The sequence below is a fragment of the Peromyscus leucopus genome, chromosome 3 (assembly GCF_004664715.2).
Source record: "Peromyscus leucopus breed LL Stock chromosome 3, UCI_PerLeu_2.1, whole genome shotgun sequence".
NCBI lineage: Eukaryota > Metazoa > Chordata > Mammalia > Rodentia > Cricetidae > Peromyscus > Peromyscus leucopus.
Genome location: NC_051065.1, coordinates 127,877,832 through 127,901,018, shown reverse-complemented (window position 1 = coordinate 127,901,018; position 23,187 = coordinate 127,877,832). Strand labels below are relative to the sequence as shown.

The window sequence follows — 23,187 nt, the reverse complement described above, 5'->3', positions numbered from 1 at the left end:
CGCCTCCTCGGCCCTCGGCCCCGCCTCCTTGGTCCTCGGCCCGCCCTCCCCGGCTCTAGGCCCTGCCTCCCTGGCCCGAGGCCCCGCCTCCCCAATCCTCGGCCCCGCCTCCTCGGCCCTCAGCCCCGCCCCAGGCCTGAGGCCCCGCCTCCCAGGCCCTTCGCCGGTCTTCCCGGCCCTGGCGCGGCCTCCCCGGCTCGCGCTCGCCGCCCTCCCCCGCCCCTCTGCGGGGCTCGGCGCGGCCCTCCTGGTCCCGCCCTCCGGCCCGCCCTTCCTCCTCTGCGCCGCTGTGCACCGCCCTCCCCGCCCGGGCCAGGCCGGCGTGCGCCCTCCCTGCGCGGCTCCTCCGCCGGCTCAGCTCTCCGCGCGCCGCCCTGCGGCCCGGCCTCCTCAGCCCCGGCCCCGCCGCTCGCTCTCCGCCGCCGGGTCGCCGCGGGGCCGCCTCAGCCGCCGCCGCCGCCGCTCAGCCAGGGCCCGGCCGGGCCTCCGCCGCGGGCCGTGCACCCGGACGGCGGGACGGGCTGCGACGCGCAGTAAGTAGAACTTTCCCGGCCCGCGCCCACCGCCGCCCCGCTGTCACCCCCGCGCCCTCGCCCCGCCGCCCGAAAGTTGTCGCTGCCCGGGGTCGCCTCTCCCCCGGTGTCCTTGGCGAGCGAGTTTAGAGGCCACTTTTGTGGGGAAGGGAAATGCATGGCCGGCCCTCTGGCGTCCCCCTCTCCAGATGGAAATCAGATGCTCGCCTGGAGGGAGAGCTTTGCCTCTGGAAAAGGAAAAGTGGCGGTTGGGAGGCTTTTGCATTTTGTGTGAACCGGGGCCGCCTTGCCTACTCGCTCAGCCTCCCGGGTGGTCGGCCCCTCCGGGAACCGAGCCCCCAAGAAGGGGCTGGCGAAGTTCGCCGCGTTCTGTACCCTGGAAACTTGCAGAGGGCCAGTCGCAGGGAGGTTCAACTTTAAGGGTGGTGGGCTTGGCGTGCGAGGCCGCTGCGGCCCGGCGGTGGGCAGCGGGGACCGGCGTGCGGCTTGCTTGCGTAGTCTCGGCACCGCCGAGCCGCCCGGGGTGGCCGGACCACTACTGTCCCAGCATCGAATGGCATCTTGAGCCCTGCGATGGTAGCATAGAATTGCAGGTCGGCGTTGGTCCTAATTTTTGGAGGTATAGAAGGAAAATATGCAGGGCACGTTTCCTAGCTGACTTGAGCTTGTGAGGTCAGCCCTGCCAACACATCAAAGCCTTGCGTTAAAAGCAAAAACAAATAAAAAAAAAAAATCCCTCCAACCCGCTGACAGCAGGGACGAACACTTAGGGACTTATCATAAATTGGGGCTCAGTGATTTTTCATGAGATTTATTTTGTCCCAGGGAAGCATTTAAAATATATAGCGACCTCTGCTTTTCTGCTCAGTTTGAGGGTGTATATGTGTGTGTGTGTGTTGGGGGGTGGGTGTTAAGGTAGTTTTTCTTTATTTTTTAGAAGTCTTTCATCTGTGGTTGCCAGGGATTTTGATCGTGCTTTTGAGGCAAAGAACCAGCAGGTTTCCTGGTGTGTGTGTGTGTGTGTGTGTGTGTGTGTGTGTGTGTGTGTGTGTGTTTAAACCCAGCCTTTGCTTGAGGCAGTCCCGAAGATCTGTTAGTCCACTGCAGGGGGAGGTGCTGGTGAACACAGGAATCAGGGCTCGGGACAACTGCACTATCAGTTTGGGAAGTGGTTTGTGCTATATCTTTTAGTGGTCATATTAATGGTTCCTGTGATCTTACTTATTTGCACGGGGAACTTCCCCAAACCCTCAAAACTACACATGACCAATACTCCATTTAAGACCGGACACAGTTTGATAATTCTACTGAAGGGTCAGATGCAACACAGCATAATTTGCACTGTAGGTGATTAAATCTTTTCAAAAATCAATCATTCATCCCTCCCCCTGAAGCATCTCAAGATGGTACTTTCCGTACTAGACTCAATTGGCCATAATGGACTGAGATCTTCCTAGGTGATCAAGCCTGTTTCTGATGCTTCAGGAGCTTTGGGGGGACAGTAGAGAGCCCCTAGAGGGAGCCAAGCCATGGGACTGTGCACATAGGAAAGGTTTCATTTAGTGTCAGTGTCCTGGAGAGGTGTCCAAGTCATTTCAGGGGTCACAGTTCCTGATTCTGCATTTTTTAGAGATATTTGGAAATTGCAGGTTTAAAATCCTACAGGATCATGGTGTGATTTTTCACTGCATCTTTGTCTCCTTTGCATTTTTAAGTTTGTGACTTTTAAAATCGGAATCCTTGGTACTTGGTTTTTGTAGTCTTGTTTATTCAAAACTGTGTGTTATTGTTTGACCTGAATACCTTGTGTTCTAAGAAATGATTAATTCTTCAAGGTTTTCCTATTTCTTTCTGTTGTATATAATAACTTGAGAGTAAAACTATTGTTTACTGCAAGATATCGTTGTTCTTATCGTTGTAGTTAATTTTGGTGGGTGGTTTTGTCAATTTATAAAATGTTGAGGCCCAGATAACTTGCAAGTGTTCAGAACTTGACCACTTTCCCTCTAGGTGGAGGTGGAGTAGGGCTGCACCACGGAGAGGAAGCATTAGGAATTGTAACTAATGTGCCAACGCTCACTCTCCGTGGAGGCTTTGTTCCAATCCTAAGTAGGTTTCAGAATTCCGCATGTAGAAATAGTCCCTGGTATTCTGTAGACTGGGAGAGATGCCTTGTAGCAGCTAGCCAGGCTTGTCAGCATCCAGGGAGTTAAGGATGGTCCCCTGCTCCTCTGGCTCTGTGATCTATAGTCACATCCTTTAAACGGGGATACTACTGCTCACAGGACAGCTATGAGCAGAGCACCTCAGGAGTGCCTGGCACATCTTAGTCAACAATGGCAGCATCTCCCAGGTCCCCAGAACTTACTTTGTGGCCATCTTAGACTTCAGACTCTTCCTCATCCATGTAAACCAAATGTCTTCCTCACTGCACACTGCTCTGTCCATCAGCCCTCCAAGAGGGTTGATCACAAAGTGCTGGGATGTTTTCTTGCAAAGTCTCTTTGGAAGCCGTCTGATTTTTAGTTTCTACTGTGTTGTCATTTGGTTCAGGCCGCTCTTGTCCTCCTTAAGTCCAGTGGCCTGCATTACCCCTTCCTGCTTGTTTTCTTACCAATAACCTGAAGAAGAAAAAAAAGTCACTTGCATTTTTCAGACCTTCAGGATTGCCAAGAAAGGCATCATCCTTGGAGTAAGATGCAACATCCTCAGCCGGCTTTCCTGCCCTGCTTCTTAAGGCCCAGCCCCTCACCTACATCTCCTCAGCATCTAGGCCAGTTCTCCAGCCGTCTGGCCTCAGGGCCATTGTCCCAGCTGTCAGTCTCTCCTTTGGTACCATCTCCTTGAATAACCTCTCATCTTTGGGTGCCAGCTCCAGTACCCTTTCTTAAGGAAGTCGTCTCTGAGAAGGCCATCATCATCGTGTCTGTTAGACCCAACTTATTTTCTTCTACAAGGACAGTCATTCTTCATTCACCCCAATTTGTAATTATAATGCATTGTATTAACCCCCTTTCCTCTCCCCCTCCCTTGAGGGCAGAAATAGTGCTTACTTTACTGTCCAGTCCCTAGTATACAGAGGAATGCTCAGCAAATGTCTGTTGGTGTAGTATCCATTCTTCATTTATGCTCACTATATAGTTCTGGCTGGCCTGCAACTCCCTGTATAGATCAGACTGGCCTTGAACTCACAGAATGCCTACTCCTGTCTCCTGTGTGTTGGGATTAAAGCACTCGGGTACCACCACACTCAGCACATATATGCTTTAATATCTCTTGTCTCTGTTATATTTATGTTTTGTGAGAGAAAAGCCAAACCAGCCCTACTGTGTTCCAATTTTGTGAATGATCTGAAACAGCCTTTGCAAGTGTCAGGTAAAAATAATGGATTTGGGCTGGGCAGTGGTGGCGCACGCCTTTAATCCCAGCACTTGGGAGGCAGAGCCAGGCGGATCTCTGTGAGTTCGAGGCCAGCCTGGTCTACAGAGCAAGTTCCAGGAAAGGTGCAAAGCTACACAGAGAAACCCTGTCTCGAAAAACAAAACAACAACAACAGCAGCAATAATAATAATGCATTTGTGGTTTTTGGAAAATGCATAGTAATATATTGAGACAACTTTTAATTAGCATTGCCCTTGTGATTCTCTGTGGTACACATTCCGCTTTTTAAACTACAGCATTAAAACAATTGTTTTTATTAGTGCAGGATTACAGAGTGGAAATAAGAATTACAGTGCCTGGTATCTTACACAGTGTCACTAGTTATGTGCCAGTCAGATGATGTTGACCGCTCAGCGCCAGATGGCCAAGGAGGCTGGGGAAACTACTGTAGGAAAAACCAGGCAAGCTCTAAGGATGCTCAATAGTGTTCCAGCATGCCATCTGTCCAGACCGTCGGGAGAGGAGCAACAGGAGCCACCTAGAGGTGGGGAAGTTCTTCTTACCTTTAAGCAGAAGTAGACACAACCTTCCATGGCCAAAGAAGCTAGCATCGCTGGGTGTTTTGCTGTGTCTTTGCTCCATATACATCCTGACTCAGGGTCCTGCAGTTCAGAGATGCCTGTGCTGTTCATGTTGCTGCACACACTACATTCATAGAGAACCTTCTGCATGACCTCCTCACTCTTCAGTTACTCCTCACCCTTCGATATGTGTAATCCCAGCATCTTCCTCTCCTTCAGTAGGTGCACTCCCCTCTGCACATGGCCTCCAGGTCTCCCTCTGGGCACTCTTGGGGTGGGCAACAAGAGAGGTTACACGCCAAGTCCCATGCTGGCTCAAGTGGAGGGTGTGGCTGACCTGGACATAGTCATGAAAAGGACGCCTAGGTTTTCATACCTTCACTTTATTCAGAGAAACTAGTCCTTTTATTCTCTCTTTTCCCATTAAAGATAGAGCTGTGCTGTCTGTAGCAGGGCCTTTACTTTACCTTAGTGCTTACTTAGACAAGGCTTGCCTGCGTGAAAAAACCAGGAGTGGTTTTTGTGGTGGGCCTGGCATGTGACTTGCTTTGTGCAGGGCCTCTGTGCCCCAGGACATTTGCATCACCAGTGTAGCCGTTATTGTGGCTGGGTGCCCTTGTTATATTTTGGTCCCTTAGGTGTATGTGCCTACTGGCTATCTAGATGAACTTGGACTATTGCCTGGAGTGTCTGGCACCAATATTATTTACTACCTTCTATTTCCCAGCCCTAGTGTCAGGTGTAGGCTGACTTTAGTTGTTTATATGTTTTATACATTTAGGTATTATCATCAAGCTCAATGTAATTAACTTCAGAACCGTCCAAGTTTTATGCATTGTAGCTTACTTACTCAGTAACATTTAGTTACTCTCTGTTTTGAAAAAAAATCATATAAATATAGGTTGTAACAAGAGGGAAGTTGTAATAATTTTCTTCCAGATTGTATTCATGTGGAGGTATACTTTGTCTTTCTTGTTAATTATCATTGGCTTCTGAGTGCTAAATCAAATTTACCCTTAATTGTACTAATTTTATTATTGGAAAACCAGTTAAGATTAAATGATCCTTTCAAATGTAAATATATATACCAAAAAATTATTCCTTTTACTACACAGTAAGAACTTATTTCTATTTTTGTTCAATGTAATTGAATGTATTTATATTCTGTGCAGTTCTGCAATAGAAATGTCATTGGCGAATAGGTTAGGTTAGTCTCTAACTCTTAGAGGTTGGCCATTTCTGCAAGAGGTTCTATTACTGGATGCATTAGAATCTGTCAGGAAACAAAGTAGTTTATTTGTATTTTATCTTCCTTATTGTTAAGTGTACAGCACTTATTTTAAATATGTTACTACATATTTATTTATTGGCTCTGTGTAAGTGGGGGCATCTCACATGTGGAGGTCAGAGGACAGCGTGGGTCATTGTTCTCCCACCATGTGGGTCCCAGGCTTTGAGCTCAGGTCATCAGGCTTGGTGGCAGCACTTGTACTCACTGTGCCATCTTGCCAGCCTTATATTTATTTTTTAAACAAAATTTTACTAGGATAAGATTGCCAAGCACTAACCTGTGTGTGGCTGACTGCGGTTTTACAGGCTTTGACACAGGTGTATGAAGTCCTTAACAAAGACTGTTGGGGTCCTGCCCCTTAATAGCCCTCTCCCAGGGTCTGAGGAAGAATCTACAACCAGCTGATAATCTAAGATGATATGAAATGAATCTATCTACATGAAACTCTTTAGTCCATTCACTTTATTCTTCTGAGTCAGTTCTCTGTCTACACAGCTTCTTTTCTGCTCCCATACTAGCTCTTTTCTTGCCTGATTCTCTCTACATTTGTCTGCTGTTCCCGCTAAGTGCTATCTTAGTTCCTTTATCTATTTTCTGCCTTATCTAGGCTCTCATCATCTAGTTGTTTCCCATCTCAGCTCCTCTCCCATCTCCTCCTTTCTCATCTTGTTCTTCCTCATCTTCCATCTTGTTCTTCTAGTTCTCTCTTCTAGTCCTCCAATCTAGTCCTTCTCTAGTCTCTGAGGTTTACAGTTATATACACATGCAATAGCAATGCTCTGGCTAAGGCAAAGTCACCAGGCTTGAAATCCCTCAGGGTCAAAAGGAGGGGCAATAAGATCCACACAAAAGAGCAGTAATTGTCAGCCATCAATTGCAACCCCAAAGGGAAGTGACTAATGGGGAAATGAATCAACTAAGGGCTAAATTCAGTTAATGTCTAAGCAAAGGGGATTTTATGTGCTCAAACTGTGTTCTTAGAAGTGGTTAGGTAAAGTGTTAGGAGTCTATCAATGTCCAGTGAAAATAAAATTGCCTTATTTTCCTTTGGCTCCTTATCTGTCACTGTTTTCTGGCAGGGCCGGGGAGTGTACTCGGTGGCTGGGCAACCTGTGTCATAGCTAGATGCACTTGGTAATAGTTAAAGAGAGATCTGGAACTAAAGATAAGATTTGGAAAAGGAGAAAGTTAAGCTTGATTAGCATATCCACCTGGCCTGGGCAATTGTCAGTGTAAATCTTTACTTTCTCTGACAGATGGTCTGTTCTTAAAAAGTCTGGGAAGTTTCTCAGATAAGATACTTTTGTCTGGAGATGGTTCTGGCCAGATGTCATTGCTAATGACGATAATTACAGAGAGACTTGAAATTGGGGGTCTGGCTGTGTTGCTGCTTTTAGTACAGTTGGGGAAGGTTGTCCAAATATTCCAATAGCATAGGGGAAATTGTGCCCAATGAATAATCAACACATTGTTCTAGAAATGGAGAAGCTACAATAGCATGCAAGAAATTAATGAAAACAGCTTAATATTCAAGAGCCAATATCACCAAGACTCCTTGAGCCTTGGCTTGAACTTTGGAAGTTCCTTGGCTTCTTCCAGGTATTAACTTTTGCCATAGTCAGCTGAATTCCTACTTCATATTTCTGTAGCTCCCAGCAAGTCCTCACCACCACCAGCATAAGGGACATATCCATTGTCCTCCCCAAATGTCTCATTCTCTCTAACAGTGTCTCTCCTTCACATCTCCCCTTTTCAAAACCACCCTCTGCTTTCTGTTACAGCAGAAGCCTGCATTTTCTAGAATTTGAGATGAATGGAATCATTGATGTATTGTCTCCCTCTGGTTATTTGTGAGTCACTCATGTTGGTGTAGCAGTGGTGCTGGGGTGTAACTCAGTTGGCAGGGTGCTTGCCCAGCATGCACAAACCCTGGACTCAGTCTCCAGCGCTGTATGAGCTGTGATGGCATACTCCTGTGGTCCAGCATCAGGAGGCAAAAGCAGGAAGATTAGAAATTGAAGGCCATCCTCCATTTCTTAGTGAGTCCTGGGCCAGCCTGGGCTACCGAGGGCAGTTCTCAAGCAGAGACAGACAACCCAGATACACATGGACTGCTCAGCTGTGCTGCTGTGTGCTTACCTGCTCATCTGTTAATGGACCTCTGGGCCATTTCCTTTCATTATGGGAGCTGAGCTTTTTAAGATACTACCAGAATATTTTCCACACAGATTCCACCATTTTATGTTTATTTTGCTTCTGCTTTGCAGGGTTTGGCTGGTCTCCACACACCTCCAGACTGTGTGGTGGTAGGGAGGGTTAATAAGCAGGTGTGTAACACCATTTTACCTTCTTCACAGTGTGGAGCACAGTCATGTCTTTCTTGCTGCACTTGGAATAATTGGTCTTTTTCATGAAGTATTTGGGGTTTTCATTGACACTTGTCTGATCATTGATATTGAACATCTGTAAATTTATATTTTATATGTATGGGTGTTTTGCTTATATGTATGTCTATATAGCACAGATTTTAGATTTAGATGTATGATCTATTTTAATTTTTATACTATGTGTATTATGGGTTCAGGTTCATTTTCTACATAAAGAAATTGAGATTTGTTTACTAGAGTATTTTCTGTCTAATACATTTTCCTTGCCCTGTCTCTAACATCAGTTGTCTATTAGTCAGTGGCTATCCATAGCTGAGTGAAAGACACTGAATCCAGTTCTTGATAATGTGTTTGGGCTATGTTTAATAACACTTTTGGTCTCTTTACTATGACCTTATAGAAACCTTCCCTACTCAGAGTTTCTTTTTTTATTTTATTTTATTTATGTTTAATAACACTTTTGGTCTCTTTTCTGTGACCTTATGGAAACCTTCCCTACTCAAAGTTTCTTTTTTATTTTATTTTGTTTTTTATTTTTGTTAAATGAGAAGCTCTGCTCTTACAATATTGAAGTCACACCAGTTCAAATACTTTCGTTATTTCTTGTTAATAACGATTCTGCACTGTTTCTCTGTTCTCCCATCCTAAATTGTTGCCTTCATTTTAGTTTTTCTAGTTTTATCTTTCCTTTCCTCTGTTGTATTTCATTGAGTAACAGTTCAAGGCAGGTACTAGAGAAAGTGTCCACTGCAGTTGGGAGCCCAGGACAGGGCCAAAGATATGGCTTAGCTGTTAGGAGGCTTCGAGCTCTTCCAGAGGACCTGAGTTCAGTTCCAGCACCCACATTAGATGGTTCACAACTTCCAGTAGCTACAGCTCCAAGGGGTCAGACATGAATGTGCATGCTTGTGTGTGTGTGTGTGCACACAAATAAAAAAAATGAATAAATCATAACAACAAAAAGTTAGAAACTGACCATGCCTGATCCACACTGGACATTATGAACAGTACCAAATCTTGAGCTCCTTAGTTTTTTTTTTTTTTTTTTTTTTTTTTTTTTGGTTTTTCGAGACAGGGTTTCTCTGTGTAGCTTTGTGCCTTTCCTGGAGCTCACTTGGTAGCCCAGGCTGGCCTCGAACTCACAGAGATCTGCCTGCCTCTGCCTCCTGAGTGCTGGGATTAAAGGCGTGCGCCACCAACGCCCGGCGAGCTCCTTAGTTTTAAGTTGGGCTACGAATGTGTTCTTTGAGTTATTTTGAAAAACAAAAACAGGGATGTTTGCTTGTGTCCATATATGGAGTGAATGCTTGTCAAGTGCCTCTGTGGCTTCATAGGCTCCATGGAGCTAGAGAGTACTGTCACTAGGTCATCCAGAGTGAAAAAACAGGGCTTGCTGCCCCTGCAGAACCTCTCTCCATCTCCCCTGAATAATGATGAAATGTTGGAATGATTAGATTTCTGTATGTAGACGGAGAACTTTGATCCATAGTGGACATCAGATAAAATTAACACAGAATAAATGATAAAATCTGATTTTTTTTTTTTTTTTTTTTTTTTTTTTTTTTTTGAGACAGGGTTTCTCTGTGTAGCTTTGGAGCCTTTCTTGGAACTTACTCTGTAGCCCAGGCTGGCCTGGAACTCACAGAGATCCGCCTTCTTGCCTCTGCCTCCTGAGTGCTGGGATTAAAGACATATGCCACCACCACCCAGCTCTAAATCTGAATCTTACTAATATAAAGCTTCCAGGAGAAAGTATGCGATTTCCTTAGACTGTAGCAGAGCAGTGGAAAGGGAGCATGCCTGAGGGCTCCAGGGCCTCTGCGGCAGCACTGCTGTCAGTGCCGAGCCAGTGCTCCCCTCCCCTGGCTCAGCCTCAGCCTGCTGCTGAGCCTCAGACCCAGGGACTCCTGGGCTGCTCCTTCCTCAGCCGGCACAGTGCTGGAGTGGTCTGTGTGTGGCTTCTCTGCCTCACCTGCTGCCCAGCCTCCAGCAGGGACTCTGAGGATCACGGACAATCTAGGCAGCAGGATCTGTGAAGACTTGGTCAGCCCCACTGCAGCAAGCTTGTGGAACACATTCAGGGTCTGACCTGTCTTCCCTCTTGATATGCCTCTTCCTAGCTGGCATGGTGCTGCCTGCCTGTGGTTCAGAGGCAGAGGATCTCTGTGTTCCAGGCTAGCCCAGTGTACCTAGAAAGTTTAGAACAGCCAGGGCTACACAGTGAGACGAGGTCTCAATAATCAAACATGAGAAAATCCTTCATAGGTGTCACTCTTCCTCATTTATCGGAACCGAGCTGCACACCGTCTGTGTGTGAGCATGCAGCAGAGCAAATGCAGAGAGCTCCGTTGGGTGTGGACTACCAGGACGGGTGGGCAGTAAGGGAGCGGCAGTTTCTGCAGGGTTTGCGCAGACCCTACAGGCCTCTGTTAGGCCCAGGTCGCCCATGAGCGCCTCCCAGCATGGCTGTTGATGAGCCTTTTCTCCTTGTGTTTGTTTTCCTGAAAGGTTTGGTCTGGGTGGGGAGGGGGAGTCTCCCCACTCTGCATTGCTTTTACTCTGACATTCAGACATGGAATGTACGACCCCATCTGTTCCTTCCGTGTTCTGCAGTCAGATCCAGACCCTGCCTCCTCAGCCACGGGGCAGTTCTTCCTTAGTTTCTGACTGCGTCCATGGCACATCATGCATCATGTTCATGTTTCCATGACTGGTGCCAGGTGACACGCAGCACAGTCCTTCTTCCTCATCAGATAGTGCCCTTCAACTGAGGACAGACAGTGCATGGAGCCTGACTGGTAAGAAAAGCAAGGGACTTGGGGCTCTGTGAAGTAGCAGCTCCTCACCAGCTGTCTCTGGTCTCCTGCCCTAGCATGGGTAGGTGACTGTCCTGCCTCCCTGCTTGTCTGCCTTTCCATTCCTCATCCATGTGCCTAATAGTTGGAGCAAGACCAAATTAAGGTGTCTTTTTCGGTGATGCCTAATAAGACGTGCTGTTTGTTTGTGCAAATAAAAGGCTGTGTCCCTCTCCTACACAGTAACCTAAAACCAGCCTGGCTGGGCTCTTCCCTTGCAGGAGTGCTCAGTCCCCTGAGCGCTAGTCTTTCTTCCATGCCACATGCATGCCTACTTCTCATACTCCTTTGTGTGGTGATTTTGGAAGCTTTCCACTTCAAACAGGTGAACTTCTAAGGGGCTCTTCTTGGCTCATTTGTTCTTGAGTTCAAAGTGACTAAGCAGGCTCTAAGCTGGAAGTCCCCTGTTGCAGTTCAAGAGTATAAGTCCGCTCTTTGAAGCTTCATAGCCAGTAATGCCCTTGCTGTGGGTGTTCTATGGAGTACCCTTTTCTAAAGTGGAGCAACTTTGTCTGCATGAGTCTCTTGGGGCCAGAGGCTTCTTCATGATTTCTCTGTGATCCTGTGGAGCCCCTAAGTGGTCCCTGATGTCCAGGTTCACTACTAGCCTGCTGCACTTTGGGGCTTTGGTGCATCATTTCTTGGGCAGTTTCCTGGCCCCTGAACTTACACAAGCCACATTTCCACGTTTGGCCATGCTCATTGTCACACATACTCTCTCCCTTTGTGCCCTAGTTCATCATTACTTCGTGGAGTTCATTCCTGGCCCTAGAAGGGTCACCTAGACCTTCTTTACTCTGAGAGGAGTGGTGAGTGAGGGGAGAAAAAGAAAACAAAAAGTACTTTCCCCACTCAGCTGTTTTTATGAGCTCTTTTGTTTCTGTCAGAAGCATGCCTCTGTGTCAGCACTTGAGCTGTACTGTGACTTTACAAAGCTAGAGAACAGTGTTTGTAAAACACTTCAAAACGACGTTTAAACACAGCAGCTTGCACATCTGTAGACAGTGGACATGAAGGCGCCCACCCAGGGGAGTCTTCCATGTTCTCATAGTGGCCTCTGTTCCTGTCTGCAGCTGAGATGTAAAGTTCAGGGCTGAGGCTCCAGGTCTGGGTCATGCTGTCTTCCCTGCTAGACCATGGGCCTTCTAGAAAGCAGCATCTCTCCATGTTGGATATCTACTCAGGAAGTATGTCAGTGAAGGCAGCTGTTTGGTTCTCCTTGGATTCTTGGTGTAGTTGTTTGTTGAATGAATTCACTATCCTGTCTCAAGCAGAACTTGTAGCAAGTGCCAGATCAAGAAATAGGATGTCATCAACATCTGCATGACCCCCCAGGCTTCAGCTTCTAATGTGTCCCAATGTTTTGAACATTTTTCTTACAAAAAAAAAATCTTACCTGTTCTCCTTAGTGCCTGGTCTGTTACACTCAGGGTCATGTGACTTCCTAAGTGTAGTTGTAGATTTGCACACTCATGTTATTGGTGACTTTTGATCCTGTTCCTTTATTGTTTGTTTTCCAATTTTTCTGTAATGACTATATATTTTATAATTGAAGAAAAATAGTATTTGTGGGATTGTTTTATTGGTTGGTTGATTGGTTGTGTTTATTTTGTGTGCTTGGAATTGAACCTAGGGCCTCAATGAATAACAAACATGTGCTCTACCACCCAATTATATCCCCAGCCCAGAATTGTTTCTTAAAAGAGACAAAAGCAAGTTTATACATGCTTAGATAGTCAGTCACCAATTAGACTAGACCATGGCACAGAGGACAGGGAACTGAGAAAACAAGTTGGGGCTGTGCCAAAGCAGATGTGCCTGTGGCACATGTCTGCTGGGGGCAGAAGGGCAGGATTCTCTCTTGTCAGTTTAGTCTGTCATTGGATTGCCCTTTGATCCCCAGATTCTCTCATTCCTGGGTCAGTTAAATACAATGTTATCATCCAAGTAAGTTGACTGAGGATTAAAATCAGGTGAGTCTGTGAGATAACCTGCCCTTAGTGGGGTCTGGACTTCATTTGAAAAATCAGTGTTCCACAACTGCTGCAGAGGAGGAGGACTTGTTAGGACTTGAATGTTTGTGCCTCCTCAGAGTCTTACACACACACACACACACACACACACACACACACACTTGAATGATTGTGCCTCCTCAGAGTCTTACACACACACACACACACACACACACACACACACACACACACACACACACAAAGAAAAAAAAACAAAAAAACTCAAGGTTTGGGGAGGTGAAGTTTGGAGTGTGATCAGTTTGTGAAGGTGGATCCGTCATGTTCTTTCAAGAGAGTTAGCCATTCTTCTGTCGTGTGAGGACACAGCACAAGAGGACCCTCTGGGAGCCAGAAAGTGGGCTCCTACCTGACCTCCAGTCATACCTCTAGAACCATGAAAATGCAACTTTCTGTTGTTTTTAAACCAGTAGCCTACAGTGTTCGCTAAGGGACTAAAAGAGAATTCCTCTTCCATTGGCACAGCTCCTCCATGAGTGAGGGTGAGGAAAGGTGTTATCTGGAAGTGAAACCATGTGATTCCAAGTTCTGTGTTTGAAGTAGACCCCGAGTGCTCAGCTAGTGTGGGGTCCGGGAACATGAAGGCTGGCCTGGCAGCAGGAGGGTCCTGCTGAGCACCGCTATCAGTGTGCTGTGTGCTCCCCCAGATGTGTTACATTTATTTGGGCTGCATTTAAACTATTTTTCCCCTGATGGGAAAGGTGAGCAACAGAAGGAAGAGGGATTGAGGAGAAAGGCCAGCTGTCAGGTGAGCAGTGCCTGGCAGCCAGAGCAAACCCCTGTTGGAAGGAAGCTGACTTAGGCTGTGGTGTGCTGCAGTGCTTGGGAAGGTCTTCTATGAAGCATTTCCCTAGAAGAGAGGCCTGAAGCCTGCAGACCGGGAACTGCTCCCACCTGCCTTTCTGCCCTTACACTTCCCAAGGACAGCACTGACTGGGAGACAGAGGGCAGTCTTTGAAGCCAGCGTTAATTCTAAGGCAGCCCTCACTTTCCTAATGTAAAATCCATGCATGTGGAAATCATGAGTTCTCTCCAGCCAGCACTGATTCCTTGAGATCTTTCATACTAGGGGCTGGATGGGCCGACTCTATACCCTGAGCTTGGCTGCCCCTGCCGGGTAGTACAGGAGAGCTCAGGTCCTGGCTGTGTGGAGCTGGTGTTGGTGGATGGGGCTGTGCTGTAGTCGTCACAGGTCCCCTCACAGTGCCTCTGAGTGCTGTGAAATGGGTATACAAGGAAAACCCTCCCAGCTGTTCCGTTAGGAGGCAGGGTCAGACATCTGAACAGTTGTAGGAGCATGAAGCTGGAGCTAAATGCTTCTTTCTGGAAAGGTATCCAAGTTTGCCTTGGGAAATTTGAGACTTCCCACTCAAGCTGGGACTTATGGGTGAAGACATTTCTGGGCAGCATCTCATACAAGTAGAGCAGTGGGGTGGTGGCACAGGCTCTACAGAGATCATGCTCTGTGGAAAACTACAAGTGGCTGTGTTGTTTGCTGGGTCCATGTGCCTAGGGGCCTGGGAAAGTGGCAGGCACAGGGCGAGGTGTACTGTTCCAGCCCTGGGGTGAAGGGTAGCCTTCTCCTAAAGTTTGTTTACCTTTTGTTTGATAATGAGCTTATTTATGAAAGTCACAGGCTGTTGTTGTTTTTCTGGCATTGTTTTAAACTAAAATTTCTGCTTATTCAGGTTTTACCTTGAGAAATGTTGAGATCAGATTAGAATTAACTTGACTTTGGAGCTCAGTGTTTCAGTACAGTACATCTTATTTATTTAGCTTGTTTATGTTTACTCAACACACATTTATGGCATACATGTTATGGCAAGAAGCTATTTTTGTAGTAGTTGGATTGACAAAGAAAAGGATCTCTGCATCTTAGGAAGCTTACTGTTTAGCAAAAGCTGAACTTTAAACAAAAGCCCTAGGCTGAACTGGATGTTGTGGCATGTTGTAGTTCTTCTCTGTGCTTGCAAACCTGGACTACATAGTGTGTTTATTATGTCCAGCCTGGGCTTGGGCTGGGTGTACAGCTTAGTGGTAACATTTACTGAGATGCCATGTGCAAGGCCCTGGCTAAGCTCCATAAAGTAAGGAAGTGCTTCAATACTTGTTGCTTACAGACTTAGGGGTAGAGACACATCTCAGAAGACAGCATACACCAAAGACCAAAGTCACAAGAACACTAGAAATGTCAGGCGGTGGTGTGAAGGTAGATGTGGTGGAAAAGACCGTGCTGGCTGTCCAGGGTATAAGCTGCCTCCAGTCTCATCTCCAGGACTCATTGTGGATAGTCTGGATGTGCCACTTCTGCCTTCAAACTTAACTCTTGCCCTAACTCTAAGTGCTACATCTGATTACTGGCCAGGGCAGTTAAGAACCAAATTAGGCATGGACACACAGTTGGGTGGGTGGAGTAACTTTGGGAGGAAGCGTAGTAGAGTCATGAGTTTGGGATGACTGTGGCCAGACCCAGGAATGGCAGTCTTCTGTGTGGCCCTGAGGAGTGTATGCTTTGTTCCAAGGCAGGCTTTTATGAACAAGTCTTCCATTGGTTTCCTCCTTGGCCCAGGCTGCCTCTGTCTCCATTCCCTCCCACCTGCTATGGGGGCACAAGATGGATGTGCTGTACCTCCTGCTGGTGCATGCCTGGAAGTCCCCTGGCTTTGCCGTGATGACAGGAGAGCTGTGATTCCCAGAACGTGAGGCTGTTTCCTGCTTGTTTCTCCTCATAGTTGGCTTTCCTCACTTAGGTTCTTCTGAGCATTAGCTCTTTAGCCACATTGTGTCTATGCCTAATTTAGTTCCTAACTTTCATTGTTAATAATCAGATCTGCCAGTTTATAGCTAGAGAGATGGCTCAAAAACTGAAGTGAGCAGCCATAGTCGTCAACGAGGACTGTTGGAGACAAGATTAACACACCTTTTCTTTATGGCCTTGCTTGATCAGGGTCCTTCTGTTGAGTCCTTCCTCAGAGCCGTTCCCATCAGTGAGTCTCAGTTCTTAGCAGTGAACAAGCCGACAGACCCTGTTCTTTGGCTTGGGGAGATGTTTGCATTCCTGCTGGCCTTCGTTTGAGTGCTTTGAATGGGCTGCAGTTATGGACTATCCCCGTGTCAACTGCTCCGAAAGCAGCTGCCTGGCTTCTGCTGGTGTCTTGTTGTTTATCTTCCCTCTGTTCAGGCAAAGCCTAAGTTCTTACTAAATCTGTCTCATTCAGCTGATCATTTGATTTTATTTTCTGAGAAAATCAGCCCAGATCACAGCAGTTCATATCAGTGACCTTTTTATTTTGTTGAATGGTGTTTCACTGAATGCTAACTAGCAAATTAGGTGTATTGTTTTAGTGGATTTAATTGGCATTGTGACTTGCCAACTTAAGTCCACAAACTAAAATATGTGTAAGACAAAACCCGACACTCTTGCTTTACAGACCTTTCCTGCTCTTTCCAGAGGTTGTACAGTTGGACTTTCACAGATTGTCTGGAGACCAGCTGGAATATAGGTACAGTGCTGACTTCGAAGTTAGTATCATGGACTCCATGAGCCCTGAGAGTCCATAGGATTCATGACAAGTGTCAATATCTAAAGTCCAAAAGTACTTTAAATAAAGTCAGGGCTCAGCTCTGTGTAGGCTGGCCACTCTGGTGGCATTGTCAGTCTGGGAGACGTGGAGTTATAGGTGCAGTGCACAGTGTAGATGTTCCTGGGGCTTTAAGGAAGGATTTCATTGCTAATGGGACGCCAGGGCTTGGGAGACAAAGAATTTATAGTCAGTTTATCATGCTATTTAACCAAAGCACATTTGAGAACAGAAAAGAGAAAGGTGTTATTTTCATTTCTCAATGGGGTTTCCCTAGAAAGTGGTTAGAAATACAGATTTTAAGTTTGGCCTGCAGTACAGATACAGCCCAGCCATCATTCCAGCCATTTATTCAGCATTATCCATTGGCTGACCTCACATCGGGGGAGTTGAAGACCAATGAGCTTGTCCTGTAGCATGTGGTGAGAAGAGAGTCCAACAGTAGAGCACGTGCTCTAGTGCCTGGCCCAGCTAGAGGAAAAACCAGGAAGGGAGTCAGAGAGAAGAGTCTTAAGAGCACAGAGAGGGCCATTGTGTCACAGAGGAAGTCACCTAAAATAGACTCGAAGCTTTGATGAGCAAATTAACACTGAGCTTTCCAGAAACACTGAAGAGTATAAGTGATGGAGACATTTTACATTTTAAATTCATTTCTATTTTATTTATTTATGAATGTGTGTGTGTGTGTGTGTGTGTGTGTGTGTGTGTGTGTGTGTGTGCGCGCGCGTGCGCGCGCGCCAGAAGAGGGTATCCAATGCCTTGGAGATGGAGTTAGAGGTATTTGTGGTTTTTGAGGAGCCCAACATAGGAACTGGGATCTGATCTCTGATCCTCATGATTGAGTGGTGTCTGTAACCATTGAGTCATCTTTCCAGTCCATGATACTTTTTTTTCTTCAATAAATGGCCAGGTGCTGAGTATCTTGTATATTAAGTCACAATAACTTCTATGAAACCAGACCCATAGTAATTTTTCCAAGCCTCAGTGTTTGGCAGAGGTAGGCCAGAACCAGGACTCTAATTCAAGGGCAGCTCAACACTGTTGGTTTTAACCACTGTTCCATCCTGCGCCCTCGCAGCTACAGAGGCTGGGCACTCTGTGAGTGATGGGCATAGACCCTCCCTGGAGACAGGTCAGCAGCAGATGGGATGTCTTGGTTACCTGTTGTGGGAGTAAGGAGCAAATAGGCAGAGTAGTAGACAGTTTTTAGTTGGGAGACAGAGGAGTTAGGAAAATTTTAGAAAAGGTGGCCCTTTGGCTAAGTTCATAGTGGTAAAAACAAGGTGGTACATTAACAAATTTAGGTCTGAAATCTGGAATTCCAACCTTAGGTACTTGGTATTTTCATCAAATTTTCTGAAACAAATAGAATGTGTCCTTGAAGGTCCCCAGCAGGTTTGTGTGAACAAGGTTCCTGACCACAGATGAGAGTGTGACTCTGTTGCTGGGCTAGGTGGACCGTTGTTCTGTAACCTGTAATCACAGGTTCTCTTCAGAGCAGGAAACCAAGACCCCTTATAGCTCTGTTAGGAAAGCGTGTGTGCAGCAGCATGGCCGTTCTTTCTAGTTAACAAAACATTTAAGTTAAAAAGTAAATGCTGTGACTAATTGCAGAGTGGGCAGTGAAGTCTGCCCCTGCCCATCACTCCCTGAGCCTGTGTCCGATGGAGGCAGCAGGGCAGCTCCAGACCCCACCCGCCATGCTGTGTGTAAGGGCTGGACCGGGCCTTTAAAGCAACGCAATCACAATGTTTACATTTAGTATGAATCCCACAAGCAAAGTTGTTTTTCATCATGCTGTTGATCTTTGCGTTTGTTAACTTAAATGACAGGACGAACACTGGGTTGAGTGGCACAAACGGTACATGCCAGGTTCTGCTGGGCCCTCTCTTATCAGACACCACAGCTCTACCAGCGTGAACAGCCTTGGAGACATTGTTTAAGCTGCACAGTCTTAACTGAGCACCCAGTGGGAAAAGCTGGTGTGAGGGAGCAACCTGGCATTACAAGGAGAAATGAGAGATGTTTCCATGTCTGGCCTGTTGTCCTGGCGTGGGAGGACCTTTCATCCTGGATGAGAACTTACATGCTTCCTCTGTATCACGTTAATATGCTTTTGAGTTGAGGTGTGGTGAGGCAGCTGTGTGGCAAGGCCTTGCTTCCTCTTGTAGGTCAGTCTCTGAAGCGAGGCTAAAACTCAGGACCCTTCCGGCTTCCCTGAATGAAAGCATGATTATTTTAGAGGCCTGACTTTCAGAGCCATGCTCCTGTTAACTAAGCCAGTGGTTATGTCTCTTATCTAATTTGTGGTGTATATGGGCGGTACAGCAATCTTAATTTCAAGGATTAACTAAAAAATCTTTGTAAGCATCCATAATTACTCCTAAGGTAAGGTAATATAACTTTTTTTTTCAACATAATATTTTTATTGATTATTTGGGAGTTTCAAAAACAAATCCAGTCTATGTTGCCCATATGCTCTCTGGAGCATGGTCAACTCCCAGTGACCAGCCCTTAAAAACTGAGTCCTTTCCACCCTTACCCCACCAGAAGCCAACAACTATGAAAGAGCTAGATCAGGTTTTCAGATACTTGAGCCAATGGGCAACATCTTATATTCAATCCACAACGGAGGTATAGATCATAGGTAATGAGAGATTGCAAACTCCTTAGCAGCTTGAGACAGTGTTCAAAACATAAAAGACTAAATATAATAAATCAGAATCAGGTTAAAAATAGCAGTTATGGGGATGGCCACCCTCCTCTGGCTTTTGTGGGACTTAGCGGGGTAGAATCAGTGAGGAGAGAAAGGGCAGGAGCATATGTGCTCCTCTGCCTCCCTTGCTGGACCATGGTGTCTGGCCAGACACAGTGTTGTTGAGTGGTTAGGAGTGTAGCTAAGGTAGACATGGCTGGCTGTGTACTTACTGGGAGACTTGGCTTTCAGTAACTTAACCACTCTGCCTGTTCTCACCAGAAAGCAAGGAAAACCCTGTCCCAGGGTCGTTTCTGTAACATCAGTAGTGTATCAAGCACCATGCTCTGTCATTCATCACACAGAAAGCTGTAGCCACTTTTGAGCCTGGAGAGAAACTGGCTCAACACATTAAAGAGAGCTGGGAGTGCAGCAGACTGACCCCACACTGTTGGACAGTGTGACTCCAGAAAGGACCTAATGAGCCTGCGGTCGGGCTCTATGACAGGAGATGGTAAGGTTGCAGAAACAGGTCACATATAGGTCCACTTAAATGGTGTTAAAACCTAAAGATACTCAGCTCTGTGAGCTGATTGCTTTATTGTATATGCTTTTCTTTGATGGGAAATTGGGCACTGATTCAAGATTGACATATACCATACAGCCATTTAGGAAATTAGCTACTTGTTTTGAACATGCTTAAACATGCCAACATCCTAAAGTAATGTAGCTGGAGTTTTCTTGTGTCCTGGCCTGCCGGCAGTCAGGGCAAAATCTCTCCCACTATCGTCCCCCAAGTAAACACACAGAGACTTATATTATTTACATACTATATGGCCCAATGGCTCAGGCTTCTTGCTAGTTGTTCTTATATCTTAAATTAATCCATTTCTATTAATCTATAAGTTGCCACATGGCTCATGGCTTACCGGTATCTTTACATGTTGCTTCTCATCATGGCGGCTGGCAGTGTTTCCCTGCTTCAACCTTCCACTTCTGGACAGTGAGACATGTCTGCTCCTGGCAGCACCAATTTACTTCAGAGAGGATGGGCATTGAAGACATTCCATATGGAGTTTATCTTCTTCTTGGCAAAAATAGCCATTTGGGCAAGAAACTGTTCTTGCCTGGACTGTTTGAAAAAAATATATGGACTGGACATGCAGGACCCATAGGAAGGTGACCACTGAACTTTGCTTGGCAAAATGGTCCTTCAGGTTCCTGCTTTGCAGAGGAAACTGCCAGACATTCTACAGGACACTGAGAGGCGTGACTGAGAGAATCTAGGCCTGTGGGCTGAAGACAGATGCCCCAACTTTACCAAGGAACATTAGGTGTCTGTCCAGGCTGCCAGCTGTCTCTGTCTACTCTCACAAGATTCCCGAAAGTTGCTTGCGTCCTTCTCCCATTTCTCAGTTAATATTATATCCTTCTGAAGCCTGTAGTTGAAGACTTGATAGTTATAATTTCCTTAGTTATGATAAAAGATAAGTTAGATATGAAACCTTAGACTCACAAACATAGAATAGATAGAATAATCTTCTTTAATTTTGCCAAATACAAATGGACTAGATATTATAAATAGACTAGATATTGTAACTGTAATTCTTGCTTGATAATTGTTTTGTTTTATGTAATTTTACTATGTTAAAGTTAAAACCTTCCTTTTTGAAAAAAGAAAAGGAGAAGTACTGTAGATGATTGATTGATAAATAAAACGCTGATTGGCCAGTAGCCAGACAGGAAGTATAGGTGGGACAAAGAGGGAGGAGAATTCTGGGAAGTGGAAGGCTGAGGCAGGGAGACACTGCCAGCTGCTGTGATGAGAAGCAATATGTAAAGATACAGGTAAGCCGTGAGCCACATGGTAACTTATAGATTAATAGAAATGGATTAATTTAAGATATAAGAACAACTAGCAAGAAGCCTGAGCCATTAGGCCATACAGTTTGTAAATAATATAAGTCTCTGTGTGTTTACTTGGGGGATGCTAATGGGAGAGATTTGCTCCGTCTGCCGGCAGGCTGGGACACAAGAAAACTCCAGCTACAAAGTAATCCTCCCCCCTCACTCCCCCCACCCTCCCCAGACAGGGTTTCTCTGTGTAGTTTTGGAGCCTGTCCTGGATCTCATTCTGTAGACCAGGCTGGTCTTGAACTCACAGAGATCTGCCTAGCACTGCCTCCCAAGTGCTGGGATTAAAGGCATGTGCCACCACTGCCCGGCCCCTAAAGAAATGTTGTGTTCACCAGTGGAGTATCTTTTTCCTACATTTATGTTTGCCCCTGGATGTAGACTAGCGTCTCCTTCAACAGCACCTCCATCTGGTGCAGGGCTAGTGGCGAGAGGTAGGGCTTTGCTCATGCTGGGCAGGCGCTGTTATTGACCTGCATTCCCATCCTCAACTCTTTTCTTCTCTGCGAGAAACTCACCTGTGTAATTTTAGAAGATGAACTCTTTTCCATGTCTGAACTTACTCTTCCTGCATTTTTAAGTTCATTTTCTTAGACCATTAGAAAAGCAAAAACCCTAACTGGGGAAGTTTCAAACATCCACTTAGAGACCTCGGCAAGCCATCTTGGGGTTTTTCTTCTGGGAGTAACATTGTGAACAGATGATTAATCACACAGTGAAGCATGATAATCAAATCTAAGCTAACACACTAGCATTCTCTGGCATTTAGGTGTATTTTCAGGGTGACTGGGGAGTGTCGTCTCTACCACTATTATTTGGAATTTCACTTGTGGTAGTATGTTTGTTTTGATTAGAATTTTTTCTTTGATTTGAAAAGTAGTCCCACCTACAGCAACATTTCCTCTATGTAGGGAAGAAGCGAGATTTTGATCAGCTACCCCCACCCCCAGCAGACACTCCAGGAAATAGTGTGTCAGGTTCTTGTGTTGTCAGGGTCCTCCTCTTGACCTCGTCTGATCGTAAGTGTTTGAGTTGTCCAGATTCTGTGTGAGGTGTGGCGTAGAAGAGGAGTGGGTGCAGAACTCTCACTGTGAGACTGTCTTGGTGGTCTGCATCATTAAGAACATTCCTTCTCTTTGTGGTGTGTGCTTGTCTCCTCCCCTAGTGTAGCTGGGTTCTTTGTTTGTTTGTTTGTTTTACTCTTTGGGAGTCTGCCACCCAGTTCCCAGACTTATTCTTACATATAAATCCCCAGCCTTAGCTTGGCTTGTTTCTACCCAGCTTTTCTATCTAACATCTTAAATTAACCTGTCTCTCTTCTTTTACATTTTTGCCTCTTGGCTGTTTACCTTTCATTATTCTAAGTATCTTTCTTTTGTTCGTACTCTGTGGGTGGCTGGCCGGCTGGCCCCTAGCACCTGCCTCTCCTTCTTTTCTTGCTCTTCCCTCTTCTCTCTCCAAGCCTAGATTTCTCCTCCTATTTATTCTCTCTGCATATCAGTCCGCCTATCTTTTATCCCACCTAGCTATTGGCTGTTCAGCTCTTTATTAGACCAATCAGGTGTTTTAGGCAGGCAAAGTAGCACAGCTTCACACAGTTAAACAAATGCAACATAAAAGAATGTAACACATCTTTGTGTCATTAAACAAATGTTCCACAGCATAAAAGAATGTAACACATCTTCAACTAATATTCCACAACACCTTTGGATCCCTTTGTGAACCCTGCCTCCATCAGAGCTTTGTGCTGTGAGAGGATATTTCCTCAGTACTAGCCTGCTTCCTTGTCTGTTATTCAATTTCCTCTGTCTTCTCACAGTCCCATCCATTTGAATGTTTTCTCTCAAAACTCTGGGTCAGTCATGTGTATTTTGTTTTGCTTTGTTTTGTTTTTATATACCTTCTGGACCATGGATGCTAACCCCTTTATGTCCCGTTA

The 23,187-nt window shown here is 45.9% G+C and overlaps 1 protein-coding gene and 1 pseudogene across 1 annotated transcript in view; both read left to right on the top strand.

Annotated features, from left to right (window-relative positions):
* Nucleotides 1-23,187, top strand: part of LOC119087727 — a 298,948-nt pseudogene that overhangs the window by 110,144 nt on the left and 165,617 nt on the right.
* Nucleotides 444-23,187, top strand: part of Rassf8 (Ras association domain family member 8) — an 80,999-nt gene continuing 58,255 nt past the window's right edge. The window contains exon 1 of the mRNA XM_028891622.2: nucleotides 444-533. The gene's annotated coding sequence lies outside the window, so the exon portion shown is untranslated. The remainder of the gene's footprint in view (nucleotides 534-23,187) is intronic.